Source organism: Bicyclus anynana, chromosome 11 (assembly GCF_947172395.1).
Source record: "Bicyclus anynana chromosome 11, ilBicAnyn1.1, whole genome shotgun sequence".
In the NCBI taxonomy this organism is placed as follows: domain Eukaryota; kingdom Metazoa; phylum Arthropoda; class Insecta; order Lepidoptera; family Nymphalidae; genus Bicyclus; species Bicyclus anynana.
The window spans coordinates 10008861-10017806 of NC_069093.1; positions in this window are offsets into that span (position 1 = coordinate 10008861).

Sequence of the window (8946 nt, forward strand, 5' to 3'; positions counted from 1 at the left end):
CAATTATCGGCCTGCGGTCGAAGCCTCACAGCGACGAACGTAAATTGGATACCAGTCACTCAGCTGGATTATACCTTGCGAAGGCTGTTGAGTATTATATAAGAAATGTAATGTGAACATATTTCCGTTTCTAAAAATATGTTTATAAATAGGTCACAAGTAAGATCGCAGTCGCTGGGAGATACAGAACAGTAGCAATGAAACTCGAACTATTCCCATAAGATATAGCGGTTGTACGTCGCGGATAACAAATATTGAAAACCGTAAACCCTTCTCCATCCCGTGACGATCCCGAACTGGGTCACCAAGCATGATCGTAAAGTAAAGGAATTTCCACATATAAGTAGAAATAGAAAGGAAAAAGGTCTGTTTTAGTGGCTATCATGAATACTTTGTTATGGCCTACATTAGACCCAGAAAGGTATCTGCCAATGCCTTATGGAGGCAACGTATTTACTCGTAGTTTTGAGATCAAATATTCATCTTATCGCAATGTCCAAATGGCCTATTAACTAATTTCATCTTGTCTGCCTATTAAAATGAACATCGCCATCAACATCCAAAAACCCCATTTAACAAAAATCACAATGTCAACTGAGCAATGTCTACCTGCTCTATGATATCCGCTAAGGTAGCCAGTAAGCAGCGGATGACATTTATTACCTGTCTTAGTCTTGATCAATTAGCATTATATGAATAAATAACACGAAATCAAGTGACTTAAGAATTAATAACAACAGCTAGTTAAGTTAGTAAATTGGCCTGCAGATCCTAAGAGCTAAAAATGACTTTATGTATTTACTAGCAGACAGCCCGCGGTTTCACCCTCGTAGTGAGCCTCGTAGAATACGTATACCCTACCCTGCCCTGTGTTACTATGTTTTTAATGGTAAAAATCGTGTTTGTGAGTTTACTGCTGTTTGATACTGATATTATCGCATTAACGTAAACGTGAATTTCTAAGGAATTGAAACAGCGCCATCTAGCGGCACTTCTGCACAACTGTTTAAATTCCATATAAATTCGCGTTTACGTCAACGCTATAGTAACAGTATGAAGATATTGAAAACTCCCACTATGCACTCAGTTCCTGAAAAATCTCATCGTCGTCTTGCTTTGTGGCCGATACGAAGCTTCTTTACTTCCGTTTAAAAGGATATTTTCTGTTAGAGTTTGTTCTAGAAGACCAGCAGACCACCCATACTGCAGACGAAAACATTTATTAAAGCGAAATCATCACTTGAGGAAAAATAGTAACTTGAGAAGGAAGCCAGTTGAGTGCATGTCGAGAGTCACACTCGACATTTTTTTTTACGTTGGTTTCCCACAGATAACCTCCAGAAATCCATTTGTATTACCCGTAAAGACGCGTTAAATATGGATCGGATACGGAACCTTCATATGAACGCGATTTTGTAGTAAGCTTAACTTTTTTGTATTTTTGTACACGATGCTTTTCCTTCACTGTTTGTGACACATGATATTTAATTTCTTGAAAAATTTTAATAAAAAAATACAACCGACTTTAAAATTATAAAAATGTGTTTACTAAACTAAAAAGTGAAAAATAACATCGTATGTGCTACCTTCTCAGTTTGCTCAGTGCGATCAGTTTGAAGGCGGTACCAAATGATGTGTTAATTAAAGCCGTTTCTGAAAGAATTGTCTGAAAATCCTAAATCTTTATGATTTAAACGGCTTGAATTAATACATCATTTTTTATGATCATCACTATAATTGAAATAATACACAACATACATAAAAAAAGATTCTGATAAATATGATAACCTCCTCCTTTTTTGAAGTCGGTTCAAAATGCACTTAACTAAAAAGTTGGAGGTGCATGCCCCGGACCGGATTCAAACCTGCGCCCTTCGAATCAAAGGCAGAGGTCATAACCACTGGGCCATCAATGATATTCTATATATATTTGAAGTCTGCCAATCCGCATTGGGTGGACTGTTAGCATAACCCCTCTCATTCTGAGAGGAGACTCGTGATCAACAATAAGCCGAATATGGGTTAATTCATGATTGATGTTAATGGGTTAGTTAATGATGATGATGATGATGATGATGATGATGATGATGCTGAAGAAAATTATTTACTGGAAATCATATTTTTTACTAGGTTAGCACTCGATATTGGAACCTTTGTTACAAAACTATTAAGTACCAAAAGTTTCTTGATCGTATCACCTCATCCCTCACTTCCTCAATTATAGTATAGCTATAGGGTATAGCTGACAGTACCCACTAATACTATTATCATCTACAACACCAATTAATTACTTTATAAATAACTATCTATGTTAATCCTTCGTAATTAAAAATCATTTAACACTCTTCCTTACTAGTGAAAGGCTTGTATTGGCCTATAGCCTAATGTGTTAGTTTAGAAGTCAAAATGTATGGAATTTCTATCCATATGAGCTCTCGAGATTTTATATAACAAAGGCTTCGGAATTAACTCATCGCTGTAAACACAGCCTTGCAAAAAGATATCGCTAGTGTCCTTAGAGACGTGACTAGTTCAAACCACTCTGAATTTGGTGACTTTGGGACCTAACAATATCGGTGCGAGACTCGTAACATTATAACTTCAAAAGTTCAATCTATAACAGTGTGATGCTATTTGTTAAAGATACTTCGAGCATACAATGTCACTTTGTAATAGTAGGGGAGCCCGGGGTGCAAAATTTGTAGTTACTAAAGCGTCATTGTCGATCAAAATCGATTAAATTTGGTAGATTAGATGATAGAAAGAATAATTGGTTATATAGTTTTTTCGCTTTCAGCGGTGGGGAAAAAAACTACAAACTATAAAGAAAATTTTTATTACTTCGGATAACAGAAATCATCAGAATAACACGAGCGATTATTCAGGCGATTAGTTTATTCAATATAAGTAAAAAATTAAGTGCGCTCGTGGCTCGTTAACAGAAATATAAGGGTTTTATTTTGTAACTTTAGAAACTTCCTATTTCTTTACGTTACGCTCAAATCATCAGATTTTGGAAATGCACAACTTTTAACTATCAACTTGCTTAGCTATCGATGTTCTGGTTGAGTATTTCTGAAGTTAGTTTTTTTTTGGTTGCCCTAAGGGCTCATACTTGGTGGAAGTACTCAACAACGTACAAGGTATACTCCCTTATGTTCATCTGCCGCGCATAAGTAACTCCAAAAATCCCCTCTTCGGCTCCCCTACTATATTGAAGTCAAACATGTAACTACAGAAGCAAAATTTTATAGACACGTAGGTTTTATTAACGATCGATTGAGTCTACATTGGTAACAAGATTCTTAGCAGCTTTTTACGCTATACCATTTTACAAACAGAAGTCTCGCGGTATCGCCATCGTGACGTCACTGTAGGAATCTATACTTCTATACTAATATTGTAAGCTGAAAAGTTTGTTTGTTTGAACGCGCTAATCGTAGGAACTACTGGTCCGATTTGAAAAATTCTTTCACTGTTAGATAGCCCATTTATCGATAAATTAACTCTATATAATATTATACCCGTATTCTTACTGGAACGGGAACCACGTGGATGAAACCGCGCGGCGTCATCTAGTACAGGGATAAAATGTAGCTTATTACACACAAAAATAACATACCTTTCTATTAATTTCAAAATCTGTTCAGCAGATTCAGAGATTACCGCCTACAACTGCACAAACTCTGAAACCTTTTTTATAATATTATACTTTTTTTGACTGAGACACAAATTTCATGTATTATTGCTGTAGGTAGTATGTTCAAAGCCTCAGAAAACAGCCAGACTTAAAGCAATACAAAAAAGATCATTTCCTAAATTGACTCAACAGGAAATCGACTTCCAGCGCTGCGTCTGGGAAGTCGTCAAGGCATAAAAGAAATAAAAAATTGTCGCAACTATACACATAAGTATTATATAGTAGGTACTTAGTAACTCAATTTAATATTAAATAGCCTAAAATACGATAAAGAAGTATTCAACTTATTAGTTCCATTCCAATTCATTATATTATTTACTAGCTGATGCCACGTGGTTTCACCCACGTGGTTCTCGTTCCCATAGGAATACTAGGATAATATATAGTTTATAGCCTTCGTCGATAAATGGACTATCAAACTCTGAAAGAATTTTTCAAATCCGATCACTAGTTCCTGAGATAAGCGCTTTCAAACAAACAAACTCTTCAGCTTTATAATATTAGTATATATAGGTATACAGAACAATAAAGTGTCTACAAATCTCACTGCATTTACAAAGAGGATTATGTAATTCGAAATGCAAGGTTTCAGTAGGAATAACTTAATTATTTACATTGTTATTTACTTAGGTTTCAGTACAACTTAGTTGCTTAGTATTCCGTTAATTTCACATTTAGGTAAATAGGTCTTTCTTTCTCTCATTGTAGTCCTTTAAAAAGTAAGTTACCCTGAAAAAGTAAAACTTTATCCAAGACACAAAAAGATAATCTATACTTATAATACCTCTGTAGAGAAAAGAGTCAATTCTGTACATGAATATATTTAATGTTTATTTCCAAAATAACTATCAGGGGGGGATTAGTGATCGATATTGATGCCAAAAATGCAATCAGTAAAATTTTTGTCTGTCTGTATGTTCGTTATAGAAACAAAAGTACTCGACGGATTTTAACGAAACTTGGTACAATTATTCATCATACTCCTGGGCAGGTTTTAGTATACTTTTCATCACGCTACGATCAATAGAAGCAGAGCAGTTAAGGCAATTGGGAAAACGGGAGAAATTACTCCATTTTTACAGCGATACTACTGTAAGGGCTGGATTAAAGAGGTCTAAGGGCGGACGAAGTCGCGGGCGTCCGCTAGTAGAAAATACGTTTAAATACGCTAACCAAATATCTCAGATAATTAAAAAAATGTAGAAAGAAACGAAAGAAAATAAGTTTATTCATTTTTAGTGTCACAAACAATACATCCTACCTAAGATATTATATGACTGTGACACCAAACAGAAAGGTTTTATCGCCCAGCATTAGCCGTTCATCGCAGAAAAGCGCCTAGCGCTGATTTTCAGCTGTGACCCGGGTGACGTCACTGTCAGTTACAACCTACTAATTAATATACTTTTAATACATTCAAGTAAAAAGATAATAAAAAAAATGTCGTGTTCAAGTATCATTAGATTCATTTGTGGAAGTGACTGTTATGAAGACCGGCCACGTTATAATATCCGGCCCCGTCCGACGCATTCACAGTAATACTGAGAAATTTATTGTTATTGTTGTCATCCTTGTCGACTCGCTGTGGTTTAGCACAAAACAAGGAGCAAGATCGCGTACTGAGGGCTTTATTGTTCTAATGGGGAATATAAAAATCCAAACAAACGGCACGCTTTTAAAATCATGTTGGCGCTGGTTTTAAAAGTGAATTTAAAAATAATATCCTATTATGTTCATTTGGAATTACTTTTATATTTAACCCCCGTCGTAAAAAAGGGGTGTTATGTGACGATGACTGTCTTTTTTTATTCTTTACAAGTTAGCCCTTGGCTAAAATCTCACCTGATGGTAAGTCTAAAATGGTAATCTAAAATGAAACTTGTTAGAGGACGAAAATCCACACCCCTTTCGGTTTCTTCACGACATCGTACTGGAAGTCGTGATAGCCCAGTGGATATGACCTCTGCCTCCGATTTCGGAGGGTGTGGGTTCGAATCCGGTACAGGGCATGGACCTCCAACTTTTCAGTTGTATGCATTTTAAGAAATTAAATATCACGTGTCTCAAACGGTGAAGGAAAACATCGTGAGGAAACCTGCATACCAGAGAATTATCTTAATTCTCTGCGTGTGTAAAGTCTGCCTATCCGCATTGGGCCAGCGTGGTGGACTATTGGCCTAACCCCTCTCATTCTGAGAGGAGACTCGAGCTCAGCAGTTAGCCGAATATGGGTAGATGACGACATCTTTGCCGGTAGGGTGGTAACTATAGCCACGGCCGAAGCCAGACCTGCACCAAATAGGAAAACCTCAGACACTCAGCCGGGGATCGAACCCAGGACCTCTGTCTTGTAAATCCACCGCACATACCACTGCGCCACGGAGGTCGTCTGTGTGCATCGTAGATTTTAAACGGATGGACCGATTCCGTTTTCTTTTTTATTTGATATTTACAGTGGTTCTTAGCTATGTTTGGTTAATATCGGTCCAGCAGTGTACGAGTGTATTTTCCAAAATGATGTTGGTAAAGCATGTTTGGCGTATGATAAGGTACTCGATTAAGTGCTTAACATGTGCCGATTATTACTTATCATAAAATGGCAATTAATTGATAACTTCAACCTGGATGCTGCAGACGCCCCCAGTTTCACCCACGTAGTTCCCTTTCCCATAAGAATACGGTGATAAAATAAAGCCTATACTTACAAATAACGTGCTTTCTAATAATAAAATAATTTTCAAAATCGGTCCACTAGATCCAGAGATTACCTACCCCCTGCAATATCACAAACTTTACCTCTTTTATATAAGTATACACTTTCAATCACTCGATTCAGCTCGTACTGACTCAACTTATTTAAAGCAAGACAAAAGGAACCATAAATGAACCAAAATGTTCGAGTCATGAAATTCAAATTTCAAAGCCAGAGACGAGAATTTTTAGGACAGTTGCTACAGACTTCAGAGGGTTTAGCGCGACGTTCATGAATCAATCAGTTCAGACATTTTCAATTTTCAAGCCCTTTTTCTTTTATTTACTTGGGTAATTGTATATAAGGTTAATACTTACTTATTATATAATCAAAATATTAATGTATATTACAAAACCGCAAGACTGCCAATCCGCATTGGGCCAGCGTGGTGGACTATTGGCCTAACCTCTCCAATTTTGAGAGGAGACTTGTGTTCAGTAGTGAGCCGAATAGGGGTTGATAATGATGATAATGATCATAAAACAAAAAAGCTCTTCAACCCGTCTGTCTGTCTGTTCGCGATAAACTCAAAGACCAATTAAACCAAGAAACGGATTTTTATGCGGTTCCCGCATAGAGATAATTAATTATAGAAGTTTTCGGTATAGGTATTCGGTATATGTTAAATTGATGTGTAAATTAGTTAAAACATGTTGGAAGTCTCGGAAAAAGTCAAGCCGCCTGGGAGCTTTCATTGAAAACGATGCAAAATCCCTTGGAGATATACCTACCTACTCGAAACAAAAACATGCAAGCATAGGATATTCCTCTTTTGTATATTTACAAAAACATCCCGCGATATATATCTTTTTACGGATATTTCAAATAAATAGGTATGTACTTATTTTAACATCGATTTTCTCGCGGATGAATTCGCATGTCTCTGCTAGTTTCTATGAAATTAAAATGTCATTAATTTTGTTGAAACTAGCAGATTATGGTAGGTAGAATTATGGTTTATGTGTTGGTGGGTAGTTATTTTTAAGTATATATAATGTATATTATTACTTATACACAACTACAGTTGTCCTAATAAGTTCCTAAGCCTAAGAAGAGATCGCTACTAAGCGATAAGGCCGCCTTTTGTATTCTACTTCTTCTTATGTTTCTGTTTTGCTTGTTTTTTTAAATTATTGTGGTGACCAAATAAAGAGTATTAAATAAAAAAATTAATTAGAATAGAAAGTTTTGCGTATGTTACATAAGTAAAATTTTATTTAAAACAATTTAATTAACATGAAAAAATAACATAACCGTGCCTAATGAGCGCAATTAAACTCTTATTGCATTATAATAATACGGAAAAGATTAACAAAAGCGATAGTCCAGCGAGTCAGGCAACAATATTATTGAAGAAGTCAATTCAATTTCTTTATTCAATAATCTTTTTACATTCAGCTTATTCGTGCTCACTTATTATTCTTGTACTCGTATCTTCCCATTTGAATTTTTAGGTAATTTTATCTAATGTAGATGTCGATTTCTATTTTCTAATCGACTGGAGAAGCCAAAATCAAGAGTAATAATTTTAGCAGTCATTAAGTACTCGTGATATTTAATTTCGTGTCTCAAACGGTGAAGGAAAAACATCGTGAGGAAACCTGCATACCAGAGAATTTTCTTAATTCTCTGCGTGTGTGGCAATAGTCGCAAATTTCGAGAATCCAAGGATTTTTTCGGGATAAAAAGTAACCTACGAGTATGTGTTCATCCAGAGTAAATATATTTCCATTCCAAATTTCAGCCAAATCGCTTCTGTAGTAGCGACGTTAAAGAGTAACAAATATTCAAACAAAAATCCACACAAACTTTCGCGTTTATAATATTAATAAGATGGAAAACTATTTACACGGGTAACGGGGTCGATCAACCCCGTACCGCATCCTATTTGCGGTGCGGCTACTAAAAACATACACTTACGGGGTCGAAAGACCACGAAGAGCCATATATATTGAAGCCAAATAACAGAAAAATCAGTGCCGCAGCGAACATGTTATTATTAGAAACCGTACCTAGTAGGTACGTAGACTTACGAGCCAATAAATAAACCGGCGATAGAGATTGATTAGTAGCATAGTAGCACTATACGCACATAATGAGCCTGCCCGGGAGGACCATCCACTTTTACGAGCCTGTTATTTTTTATGGTGACAGCAGTCTGCACGCCATGGACATGATTGGCGACAGTTTAATAAAGTTCAATGTGAATTTGGAAGCTCGGATAGGGTAACACGTGTTTCGTGATGGGGGCGCGTGGTTTAGCGGCGTTTTGACACCCTCTTTGGCGTAGGTGTTTCTGATTGGTCCTATATTCGATTCTTTTGTCAAAATAGGCTCGGATCGGGCAGGATTACTGCTTGTTATTTATTTTTAATATCTATTTTTGTTTTATTAGTCGCAAGAATTCGCTGGATGCAGGTGGCTCAGTATCGTGATGTTTGGAAGGCCTATGTCCTGCAGTGGACGTCCATCGGCTGATATGATGTTGACGATG